The following is a 13419-nucleotide window of genomic DNA, read 5'->3' as shown; positions in this document are numbered from 1 at the left end:
GAGAGGACACGAAATTATCACATTTCGCGAGAACTGCTCTAGTAAGGGAGTATGGGGCGATTTGTAACAGGGGCGATTCGTAACAAATGCGTTTATTAATTTAAGTGGAGGGAGCAGAGGAAAATCTGAGTATGGCCCCTCTTTCGCTTCAAGTAGAGGGTCCTTGAACAATCGAAGCGGATGTGATCGGTGCTCAGGTATAGTTTTGGAGGGCGTCTGAAATATAGGGTGCACCGAAAACAGGCAAATATTTTATTTTGAGTTCAAGGAAGTTTCTGTCTGAGGCTGCCCAGGTATGAATCACCATCGAAGTACCGTTGAGGCCTCGAAGCGTGACCCCTTTACAATGTAACCACGTGGCATAAGTTGCTTTTACTTTGTCCAGTGATAGTTAGGGACGTATTTCTTGCGTAGCCGGCATTTGGGGTGATTCGTAACAGACCCGTATAAAAACAAGAATTTAAGTAGTTTTTGCAATAAAATGCTTGAATTTTTTCTCGTATCATCTGCTGCCTAATTCCAATACATTTACACAGCTCAAAATGCAATTTAAAGCGAGTTATTCTATTCTTTCCTCCAAAATTGAAAAAAGTGAGGTTAGGGTTGACATAGCCGGTCAGTTAATGCTGAGGCGGTCAACGGCAGCTTGCAATGCAGATTTTAAGGCGTCTGCAGGACATCTGAAGAACAACTGCTGGAGGAGCTAACATTCCCGACGATGTTTCATTTAATGTGTAGGATGTCATGAAAAGCCCCATGGCTGTTACAAATCACCCCATGCTGGGGCGATTCGTAACAGCTCGCAAGGGTTTGGAAAGCGTCTTAGATTTCAAAGATTACGGATTCCAGATTGATCCAATGGAGCTGCACAGTCTAGATGAAGGGTCAGACTGCTGAACTGGCACAAGTTTGACAGCGATATGCAGAATGTTCTTAATTTTGTATAGAGGATTCCAAAATCTGTTACAAATCGCCCCATACTCCCTTACACTTGGACTACTAGTGGGACAAACTCTAAGTGTAGTTTCTGACGGCATCATGAATTGAGCCCGGGACTGTATGTGCCATACACTAGTCTTTACTTTCCAAGTGTACTTCAAACTTCCCACGTACTGCACGGGACCCCCAACTCCAGCGAGCTTCACCCAGCCGGCCCACCGTTCCGGGCCTTCAAGTGGCCCGCACGGAGAGGCCCGACTGCAGGCTTCTTCCCTTGCTACACATCACCACACAAATCAACGTGATCTCTAGTCAAAACACCATCCGGTTTTCCCATTATTGCGGGGGGGCGGGAGTGTCGGCCTCCTAGTGGGCCTCGTGTGAGAGGGACGCAGAGCGGCGGAGCGGCAGCCAATCAGAACGCATTGGTGTCCCCTGGGCGAAACCCGCCCCGGGGAAACCCCGTGCGAGGCTAGGTATGAGAGTTAGTCGCGGTCAGACCGGTCGGCCGGGTTTCCCGCCTTGGGAGCAGCGCACGATTTGTTCTCATACCGAAGCCTAGTCTCGCGCAAGCTACCCCGCGCCGCCGCCCAGGGGACACCAGGCGCTCGCTCTGCGTCCCTCTCACACGAGGCCCACTGCGGCCTAAGGTCATATGGAAGATAGGTCTGCGCAACCGAGATGCATGCTGGGAGACCGGGCAAGCCGGCAGGTAGGCGGTCCTCCGCTGCGGCCGGCGACGGATTCGGGAGGGATTAGCTGCCCGGTCTCCCAGCATGCATCTCGGTTGCGCAGACCTATCCTCCATATGACCTTACTGCGGCCTCCCAGACCCCGAAGGGCTGCTCTGCAAAGGGCGGAAGCACTACGTCCTTCTCAGGGCGAGAGCACGAGCACGCACGGCAAAACCAACGTCCGGGTTTCCCAGGCGCACCCTGGAAAAACAGGGCATTTTTCCAGGGTGCGCCTGGGAAACCCGGACGTTGGTTTTGCCGTGCGGCAAGCGGAGCGCAGCAGGCGGGCGAGCTGGCCGTGGCCGAGTCGCTGCGGCGCTGCTGTTTCCCAGAAAGGGAGAGGGAGAACAGCAACATTTCCACTATGTACCAATTGCTCAGACACTTAAAGCACTTTTTAATGACTCGGAATTGGCTTACCACTTTATTGATGGCCGGCTCAAAGCTAAGCACTAATACTTCAGTTATTTCTGATTTCACTGATGGCTCTGTGTTCAAAGGAAATCGATTCTTTCTGGAACACCCTTCTGGTATAAAGTTAATTTTGTATCAAGATGATTTTGAAGTTTCTAATCCACTCGGAGCAACAAAAAACAAATACAAGTTGGTTGCTCCCGGGTGGAAGCACTGAGATTCCAAACGCTATGAGTATAGCACGTATGGTGCGATGCAGCTGAGATATCGCACCATACGTGCAATACGATAGCCATATTGCACCTTACGTGCGATGCGTCCCGAAAATGCCCTATGCTAATGCATGGGAATGGGGAGGTATTGCACTTCATGTGCAATGCTTTTCCATCGCACCAATTGACGCTATACTCATAGCGTTTGGATTTTCAGTGAGGATCTGCAGTTTAAACTATATTGGAAAAATATAGATTTTTTGTAATGTTAAACTTAATTTTTAAATAATTTTTTTCATACTTTAAATTACTGTAATGTATTGTATAATTGCAGGTAAAGTGTAGTTCAACTACAGTTGAAGTGTAGTAAACTACAATTAAACTGCAAAAAAAGTACCAGTTATTTCGGACAACTATAGTTTTTGACCCAGGTTGTCCTAGTCTTCAGATCAGTTGACTATAGTTCAAAGTACAGTTTTACTGTAGTTTAGTTACACAGCCAGAGTTAGTTCAAAAGAGAAGACAATCTGCAGTTTTAAAATTTGTTTAAAAAAGTTTAAAAAAAAACACAGCTGTGTATTATTCTCTTGGTAATTTGCCTGCTCATCTACGATCCTGCTCTGACAATATACAACTTGTTGCGTTGTGTAGAAGAAAATATTTTAATGCAAAGGCAGTCTTTGGCCGCATTGTGAATGATTTGAAAACAATTGAAGATGTTGGAGTACAGGTGAGCCCTGGGCGGTTTGTGAAAGGTACTGTTGTTTTCATCATCGCAGGTGATAACCTTAGCAGTCATGCGCTTGGTGGGTTTGATGAATGTGAACTGGATTGTGAGGCAGAGAGTGAGGGAGACAGTGAGGAAGAGAGTGAGGTAGAGGAATGCGAAGATGGCAATTCTGATTCGGAGTGCGAATATTGTTATGGTTCTGGGAGTAAAGATAACAGTTGTGATTCTGAGAGTGAAGATGCCAGTAGTGATTCGGATTCTGAAGCTGATAATGCCACTGTCTATGTTGACCAAGTTTTCCCAAACAGGACTGTAGAAAATTATAAAGCTGCCCTGAATACCCCAGACCAACATTTCGCAGGCAACATCGGGCAGGCATTGGTCAAGTACCGGGCAACTATGCGCAACTACGGGCAACTGCCGGGCAACTACGGGCAACTGCCGGGCAACTACGGGCAACTTCCGAGCAACTCGGGGCAACTGCTGGGCAACCACCGGGCAACTCCGAGCAACTCCGAGCAACTGCCGGGCAACTACGGGCAACCACCGGACAACTGCCGGGCAACTGCCGGGCAACTGCCGGGCAACTGCCGGGCAACTGTGCGCCCGAGCACAGCTCGCGGGCAACTAAAGGAAGATGTCGGAAAACATCAGTTCAATAGGTCGGTTTTGATACCCCTTTTTAAAGGCGTAGCAAACACATGCTAAAATCGACCTATTTTATTCTGCAGATCAGCCATTTCGAGTCTAAGCCTATGACATATGGGTATCTTGCTTTTCATCTCGTTGAGATGAATCCGTTTCCGACATCAGTTTTTCATTTCCACATATTTGATTTTATAAACTTAGATAACACATAAACTTAGATTCGAAATTATCAAGGATTTGAGCTTTGAACATGCCAAAGTTTCGTATAGGTACGGGACACACTCTCAGCCTTTTCCTGACTATGACGGGGCCCCAAGACCCGAAGAATGCCTTCGGGCTGGTCCAACGAATCGGAGAGGGGAAGTGTGTGTGTGTGTGTGTGGGGGGGGGGGGGAATTTGCGGAGGCCTGAGGAGTCCGAGGCAGGTAGCGGTCGGGTTCCTGCACGGTTTATGATACTCTTTTCAGATCCCCTCAAACATCGTAGTCCGGAATTTTTAGCAGATGATACCTTTACTACTTCAAACATACTTTAGAACAATACAAGACACTTAAAGGTGTCAGCTAGCTTTTACTCGAGAGCGGGACAGTGAGTGCTTGATGCACGGTCAACAATGTGCGCGAAACATCGATAACTCCTCCCCTCCCCCGGGTACAGCGCCAGCGGCACCGGGCGTAAACAATGGCACCGTCTCCTCGGCTCGGCCCCGCGCGGCAAGGACCAACATCGACACTCACTCCCCAATCATATATGTTCTAACCCTTATTTACAATTTTATATATAATCACAAACATGCGAGCATACTGTCAAAACTATAGCACACACGACAGTACCAGACGAGTATCATCTGCTTCCATGAACGTTTCTTGAATGGAGATTTTTAGTACTATTGACAGAAAAGAGGTGAAAAATCAAATAAGTGGAAATGAAAAACTGATGTCGCAAATGGATTCGTCTCAACGAGATGAAAAGCAAGATACCCATATGTCATAGATTTAGACTCGAAATGGCTGATCTGCAGAATAAAATAGGTCGATTTTTGCATGTTTTTGCTACGCCTTTAAAAAGGGGTGTCAAAACCGACCTATTGAACTGATGTTTTCCGACATCTTCCTTTAGTTGCCCGCGAGCTGTGCTCGGGCGCACAGTTGCCCGGCAGTTGCCCGGTGGTTGCCCGTAGTTGCCCGGCAGTTGCTCGGAGTTGCTCGGAGTTGCCCGGCAGTTGCCCGGCAGTTGCCCGTAGTTGCCCGGCAGTTGCCCGTAGTTGCGCACAGTTGCCCGGTACTTGACCAATGCCTGCCCTATGTTGCCTGCGAAAAGTTGGTCTGGGGTAGACCACGTAGTGTGAAGAGCAAAGAAGGAGTCAAGCATGATTCGTTGTTCAACGAACTAAAGTGACTTAAAATGTGGAACGAGATGTTCCACGCCTACATTTGCGGTGTACGCACATCATCCGCAACCTAGTTGCAGCGAGTGCAGAGGCTCCGCGGTAACTCTAGAGGCCATCGATTGGCGGACGTTTGAGTGGCAGCTGCAGTCGATGCTATCTGCGTCAGGAACTTTCCTCAATGAATCGTCCAGTTGCTTTCCTGTCTGAGCACAACCAAGTTCAGGTAAGAGAAACTCCAGACAAAATACAACCACTTGACTGAGCACCTTTTTAGAATTGAACCGAACTTCGTTTGTGGGTTCCTTTCCATCAATACGAACTGCCGGAATCCTCCGGGAGCAAGACCTGACGAGAACCCTGGTTTTGGTAGAGGCTGAAAACCCCGCAAAATGGCTGTTTTGGGGATTTATGGGACCAGATTGGCATAGGGAAGCGAGTGGCCAAGAAAACACTCCAGTAGGCGCGTGTGGACAAAAAAGTGCGCTCTTCCGCACGCTTGAAACCTTTCGATGTATTTTGAGCATGCATACTATTTTTTTTAAATACAAATTAACAGTAAGAAATCACAAACTATTTTCATTGTAAGCATATGTGTGCTCAAAATACTTTGTTATAACAAGCTGCTTTTCTTTGTAAGGCCTAAAATAGTTTGTACGGTTCTCTCAGTGCGAATGCCGGGTCGCGCGAGGCTCTAAGTGGTTCACAGTGATCCTTAACTTATCTCATAAGGGCATCATAACGTTATCATAAGAGTTAAAGTTATTACCCTTAACACTAGAAGCGCCGAACGGGCCAATTTGACCCATTTTGAGTTTTGAACTGAAATTTCCACTTTTGAAAATAAAAGTGGCAGCCCCCTAATTTCTGACTTTTCCTAGAATGATGAAATGCGTCTAAATTCGAAATCTGGACGTTCTCGGACCATATTTGACCGAGATAAATTGACTTTTACCGTAAAGTGCCAAGCGGGCAAAATTGACCCACACGGCATTTTGACCACATTTTCGCGTTTTTACACAACGTAACGAGCTATAAACTGACTCTTCACCACTAAACATGACTAACGTCATATGAGGAATGCGTTAGGTCCGCGTTTATAACGAAGTAGGCAACCTGCAATACATTTCCTGGCTGGAGACATCGTGCAGCTTCCTTTGACGTAAACTGCCAATGTCTTGCACTGATAGAAAAAAAGGACAGAAATTACACGGAACATGTCTGGTCAATTTTTTACCTGGACCGTCCGTACCTTGCCAACTACGGAGGTTCTGTACATGATTTCTGTACCCGTTTACATGAGATCCTAATGGGGACCACAGAGAACCAGTACAAAAGGTCCGTACCTTTTCCGTACCCGTCTGTACCCCATTTTTCCGTACATTTTCCGTGCCAAACCACGGAATTTTTTGCAGTGTGGGCATTTTGGGTGACCCGATTGACTTCTAAACGCCCTAAGGTGTCTCTCGAACACTGAGCCACTAGTCTACCTTCAGTGGCACTCATAGCACGCTCAGCCCGAATCCTTGGGACAAAGGACTACAGCACTTACTCATGCGTAAAGAGATAAATAAAATGCCCGTGTCCACTTTGTTGCTCTCGTGTCTAGTGTTTCAAGGTAATTCACTTGCCTTCATAAATTTTAACTAGTTCGGCAACTATTCATTCCCTAGATGTCTGAACAAGCCGGTCAGGACGATGGGCGACACGGAAACCCATCTCAGGGATACAGCAGGAGCAAAACTGGTTGGGAAGGATCACTGAATGCTAGTTGACGAACGGACGCAAATTAGAACCCACTACGCGCCTTGCTGGTTATGTCGAGTTTATTGAGTACTCGAGAGTGTTTACACATGTCTCTTACATTCAGCCTGTTAAGCACACACTCAATCGAGCACTCAATCCTCCTTACAATGAGCTTCTCCGTTGCTATGAATCCTGGTTTCCGGTCCGGGCATGCCTTGCAGCTATGCTTTGAGGGTTTGGCCAGGTCTTAATGGTCGATGGTTCAGTAATTTTATTAAAAATCACTATCTCGATCACAAGGCGATTAGAATTCTGCCATCTATTATCATCAAAAACGTTTCGGCAACGAGGCACTGTAGAAAACACTAAGAACAGCAAATCATGGTTTGCGGGTTGCCTACCTTGTCCCCTGTGACCCCTGTGCACCAAATTTTATCCTTTGACTTGCTAAGGGTCTACAAATCCGTTTTAGGTTCCCTTTCAGTCAAAATGACGGTTCAAGAGTTGACTTGTACGACGAAAATGCCCTTGGGTCAAATTGGCCCGCTCGGCTAGACCAGCTCTTATTTTGCGAAAGTGAGAATTCCGCTGGGTTCCCCGACTCAAAATGACCGAAATGGTGAGAAAACTCTTAATTTGAAAGCCCAAGGTCGTCAGACTTACCAAAGCCGTGCCCCAAGACCCTATATAAAGGCAAAAAGCCAAAAAAATTTTTTCGGATTTTCGCCAAACTAAGTTTGACTCTAGGGTAAACAGACCATAAAACGATCCTTTGGGCGAAAATTTCGTCCGTTTTGCGATATCTCGACTCCTTCATGCTCAAGCGGCCTCCCCAACCGCCCGCGAGTAGTAAGGGTACCCCCAGGTCACCCGGCGCCATATTGGCCCCCCCCCAGGTAACCTGTCCTGACCTAACCTTCGGAAGGGTAAAAAATGGGTCATTTTCGGAAAAAAAATTTTTTGTCATTTTTTTGCGGATTTTTTTTGGAGGTGAAGATGAGGGCTCTAACCCAACCTAAGCTAGGGGGTGGGCCTAACCTACCCTTCAACCCCTCGAAGGGTGTTCGGGGCGATCTGGACTGTGAGGGGCGTGAGGTGCGCTTAACGGAGGAGGCGGAGCGCCTGCGAGGTAGGCCAGCCCGCCGCGCTCCGTGCCGCGCCGCGCGCCGCCGGGCGCCCGGGCGCCTGGGAGGCCCGCGCGCTCTGTCCCCAGGTCACCCATCGGGCCTGCTTGCTGTCTCTCCCGAAGCGCCTAATCAGACGGACATCATTGGCTTAATTTTTTTTAGGGAGTTTTTTTCATTTTATGATTTTTTTGTGTTTTCAGTTTTTTTTACAGTGCACCCTCAATTAGGTGAGTTGAGGTACACCTGCATCCACAATCCTACTCGCTTCGCATTACGTGCAGCACATGTTTTGGAGCTGTGAGAGCCTATAGTATCACTAGGTAAAGTCTAAACTTAAGGCTGAGCCTAAGTTCCCACTTGCAAGTTCACATTTCATAAAGATAAAATAATTTGTTTTCTGTACTTTGATTATACTTTTTAATTTTTCTAAGTTTGAATGTGAGATTAACAGTATTTCCACTTTGTTTTCCTAGTTTAGGACGGGGTTTTATAATTTTTTGTTTGTCTTCACCAAAGAAGTCATTTGTTACAACTTATTTTTCTCACCGCCCCATGTAAGCAGGCCAAAGTTTGAGATGGAGTTTAAGGCCCCATGGAAAATTTTGAAATACAGTTCTTTGGCTTCACATCGTAACATCCCTCATGCACCGAAAACTCCATGACTCAAAGACCGCCTTTCACCCCTCATAAAGCGCAATCAGCAGTAGCTTGAACTGAAGATTGAAATAGAGGTTGAGATCCCATGGGAGATATTTGACTAAAATTTAACAAAAATCTATAATATATTCAAGTTTTATATTCATCACAGCTTGAAAAGCTTTGTTGAAGGTAACATCATGGACACAAAGAGTTGTGGTTTCCACAATCTTTTCAAAATGAATCGTAGAAGTAAAAATGTGAAGACCAACCTTTTACGTTAAAATAGTAAGCATCAGAAGATTTTTAGAGATATAGTCAAAATGTGCACGATAAGGTTCTTAACTGGGTTGAATGGTTAGCATGTGCTTCCCAATGTCAATTTAGCAGTTAAAAATTATTACTTTTGTTGATAGACACACAATTTATAAAACTGTGGAACTTTAAAACTTGGGAAGCGAATTCTTATTGTTCATGACTGAGCGCTGCCACAAGAAGAAATACTACCCCGGGTGGAAGGATCTTTAGTTAAACTGTAGTTTCAACTACAGTACCAAAACTGCAGTTCCCGAACTAAAGTTAGTTTTAAAAAGAAACTGAAGACTAAATACAATTCCACTTTGCAGTTGAAATTGTAGTTTTCTGTCAGTTCACAATGTAGTTTTAGTGTTGATTTGAAGTTCAGTTGGAGGTTCAGTTTAAGTTTCAGTTACAATTTACTTAATATCCATTTCTGGAAGTAAAGCGACTGCTGAAAATAAATATTCAAAAACTGTCTCTCATCTAGTATGTTTCCGTACTTAGTATGTATTTTAAACATATTCTCTTATCGACATACTAACGTTGATAGTTATGTCTCAAAACTAGTACGTTTCCATACTTCTTATGCAATCTTCTAGTTCTATCAAGTAAAAGTTACATACCACTAGGGGAACTCAAAATCACAGTGGCTGCTTCATTGCTTTTAAAGCAGTTGAGGTTTACGTTGAATTTTTTGTCGTCTCCCTTTAAAAAAAGTATCAGGTTAAAAGCAAACGTTTAAGGTTTATAGCAAATACAGTTGGCTTTACTTTAAATGGTATAGTTGTTCGCTGTTTAAAAATTTATGCAAGCTTCCCCTTTTTTAAAGTTAGCCTCCCTAAAGAGACAAAGTAACCTTAAGTCTGCGACAAGTTTACGTAAACAGACTTGTCGCAAAGGTCCAAAATATTTTGCGCTTACATTTTTTATACTGACAGTTTAAAATTAAAATTGGTCATAAAATGCAAGTTTGTCATGAAGAGGACTACAACTTTACATAGGATTACTCTAAAATTGCTTGTAGTTTAGAAGATGTAGAAAAATTCTTAGATTTGATTTTTTTTATTAAATCCAAATCAAAGTAATTCTGTTAAGTCCTTCATATACCCTTTTTAAAATAAACATAATATTACATGCTAGTAGTATTAAATAACACTTTCGTTGAGTGAAGTTGGAGCAAAGCATATTGACTACCGCAAAAATGGACACTTAGTGCATCCTCCGCTAGGTGGCGCTAGTGTCGCATCATCTACGTCTTCGAGTTAAAAGTGTTCTTGCAGCCGATCAGAGGAATATTTTTGGATCAAACTCTGTGCAGGGCAAATATTTGAGATGCTATGACTCTACCACAAAAGGATTGACCTCGATAGGTGGAATATTAGGGAAATAACTTTGAGTACAACTTTCCTCTCGCGCACGGCTACGGGTCGTAGTTTGGTTAGGCTCCGATCGCTGTGCCTCCAAGTGCATCAGTCCTCGATACAAAGTATATTTTTTATGAGTGATCAACTCCGAGAGGAGGAGATTCTACTCACTAACACCTAAGGTTGAAATCACCTAAGGTGGCTAAATGATAACAGGGCTGAGGCTCTATTTTGAATTTTCACTGTCTTTTCGGAAACTGAACCCCAACTACTCTCTTTCTAGTTATTTCAAATGGCTTTTAAGTTGTTCGAAACTAAGGTTGAACTGCAGTTTGACTGCAGTTTAACTAGCACGAAAATGAGGTAGAAACTATAGTTGTTCCAAATAACTGGTAGTTTTTGCATAGTTAAACTGCAGTTTTACTGCAGTTGACTATAGTTTAACTACAATTTTTTTTCTCTTAAGGCGGGACCCGGGCTATTGTTAAAGGTTTCCGATCCGGCTAAAATTTTGTACGCCGGTTCGGGACGCATAAAGGAACCTCCCTTTAAATTTTTTTGGGGCTGGTTCAATTTTGAACGAAGTTATTGAACATTCAAAAACTCAATCTTATTTCAGTTCGATCTCAAAAAGTACGAGTCCAAGAGACAATTGCGTTGCAGAATCGTAAAGAGGACGGCGAGATCTAGTGAAATATGTATGCGCGAAGTTCGTGAGATAATATTTAGGCATTGAAATAGGTGTTTAAAGTTGATCAATTTTCGGCCAATGTTCACTGAGTTATTTTGCAGACAGCGGATCAGTTTCATGAATCGCCATATACATATTTCACTAGGCCCTGATGTCCCCTTCAATATTCTGTAAGCCTTTTTACCCTACGACTGATGGTTCTTGAGATCGAACTGAAATAAAAAGACCCTGTTTTCGGCTCATTCTCTTCGTTTTGAAGTTGGCGGTCGACTGGCGGGGCTCTGGACGGTGGCGCAGTGGCAGGTATCGGAACTCTGTGCAGGCCAGGCGGTGCGGCGCGACACATTTTTGACTGACAGCTGACCTGCAGCCGGGCATTGTCTTCGCCGCCTCCCCCTCCCCCGCTCCCCCCGCGCTAAGCCGGAGCTGCAGACGAGGACCCGGAGCGCGCCCGGCAGGCCGCCGGGCCGCCTCGGACTCTGATCCAGCCAGTCCCCCATCGAGCTCCTCACGACTTGAACGCGCCGCGCTGGCCAGAATTTGGCGAAAAGGGTGGCGTAAGGGGAAAGGGGTCATACGTTTCATCCACGATGCCCGATGGGAGAGTCTGAAGGTCGTAGGAGAAATTTTATCTCCGATTACAATCCGTTGTTCGACTGGTGTCAAAATGATCGTGAAAGAAAAAGGAAACTGTTCGTACCCAGCCGCCACAACTTAGAAGTCTCATTCAAATTTTAAATTTGGAAACTGGAGCGCGTGGGACTCCAGGGCCAGCCGCGCGCCTCGCTCTTCGGCCACTGCTTCCCCCTCCAGTGCCCGCCTCGGCCGTCTCGCTTGCACTGCACGGGTGAGACAGAGATGGACAATGACATCTGTCTGAGCGCACGGCGAGGCCCGGGCCGCACCGGCCGCGCCGCTCTGTCTGGCCATCGACACTGCCAAAACGCACCGCGCTGTCCGTCACTGCCACAAATGCACGGCAGGTATAGGACTTTCCACCCAGAACTAGGACCCTTTTATTTTTTGGAAGTACCTGACTGTGGTGCCATCTCTCAGGAAAGTGCTACATTACCAGGACGAAAATGGCAAGGAGTATTCGCAAAAGGAGACTCCCGTCAATACACTTTTTAAGTTCCTTTAGCCGTCGCGGGTGAACGGCCACCGGGGTCCCGCCTTAAAAGTTACTTTTAACTTCTTGATTTTTTAATTTTTTTTCACTTAAAACAATACATTTTACAACAGAAAAACTCCTGTTTTGTCATATAGTTTTAACTGCAGATCCTTCCACCCGGGACCACTTACAGATTTAAACTTTATAAGATTTATAATAATGATCATAGTTTATTATTAGTTTTTAATCTTGTCAATATGAAAGTTAACTTGTAATTTGCAACTTTATTTTTTAAGTTTTGACTTTATCTGGTGTGAACGCTAGTGCCGACTACCGCCTCCGTGTGTGTTGTTTGTGTTGTTGTGGTCAGTTTACAAAACCCACCGGGGTTGCAATTCAACGACGCTTCTAAACTGCACCCGACTTTTATCGTTGCCAACCTGAAAACTTCACTTGAACAGTGAACGAAACTGAACGTTTTACCAGCTCGAATCGAATGTTTGTTCGTTCATTTTGAAAAATTGGGTTCTGATCATTATAAATATTCATCAAAGGCACCTACTTAGTTAATTTCAACGCTTAACACTACCACTTTTGTTGCCACCGATACGTTCAAAGGTTGCCTACATTGCGAGGTGCCACTTTCGTCGTGGTTCACTCGGGAGGGTCTCTGGGCCGGACTAAAGGGCTTCGCTAGTTTAAGTTTTAGTTTCAGTGAAAGGAATAGGGGGCTCAGCCAAATTATGACAAGGTGCCCAGGCCTTGGGTAATTTTTTGAGGCTTGGACACCCGAACTTCTCTACGTCAAAGATTCTCTTTGAGGGTAAGAGGAATTGTAGAATTCTCTTCTTCTCATCCCCCTTCACGTAGAGGAAGTCATACTCCGCCGACATCTCGCTCAAAGTCTGAGGGAGCCTGTCATAGGGCGAGAAGCCAGTTTCCCAGGGAAGGGAATGCAAGCGCCTCACAATGTACTTGTTTTGGCGCAATTGCTTCTCTGGGATCTCATCTCCGGGGTAGGGTGGAGCGAAGGTGGCCGACTTGTGGATCTGGGCCGCTTCGTTCTGTTCATAGAACGAAACCTCTTTGAGAACATACTCCCCGTGCTTGCACCGGAGCATCTGAATGTCGCAGATAGCGTAAGTCATCGTGCTGATGTGGACTGGTCAGCGACTGAACGAAGAATGATGCTCCTGCGGTCGGGGCACCTGGATTTATACTCTGCACCAGCGCCGCCAGCGCGCCCTCACGGGAAAAACTGGAACTTGTAGGTGAAAAAGGCGTCGGCATCCAGCGGGACTCGAACCCGTGCCTCTGCGCTCGGAGCGCAGGAGAACACTCTCTAATCCACTGGGCTACTGCGCCGTGCTCGCTTGGGAA

General features: G+C 45.6%; 1 protein-coding gene across 1 annotated transcript in view; it reads left to right on the top strand.

Annotated features, from left to right (window-relative positions):
- Window positions 1–5232: 5232 nt before the first annotated feature.
- Window positions 5233–13419, top strand: part of LOC117644059 — a 29729-nt gene continuing 21542 nt past the window's right edge. Inside the window, exon 1 of the mRNA XM_034383245.1 lies at window positions 5233–5290. The gene's annotated coding sequence lies outside the window, so the exon portion shown is untranslated. The remainder of the gene's footprint in view (window positions 5291–13419) is intronic.

The sequence above is a fragment of the Thrips palmi genome, unplaced genomic scaffold, assembly GCF_012932325.1.
Source record: "Thrips palmi isolate BJ-2018 unplaced genomic scaffold, TpBJ-2018v1 HiC_scaffold_17, whole genome shotgun sequence".
In the NCBI taxonomy this organism is placed as follows: domain Eukaryota; kingdom Metazoa; phylum Arthropoda; class Insecta; order Thysanoptera; family Thripidae; genus Thrips; species Thrips palmi.
This window is presented reverse-complemented; position numbering and strand designations above follow the sequence as displayed.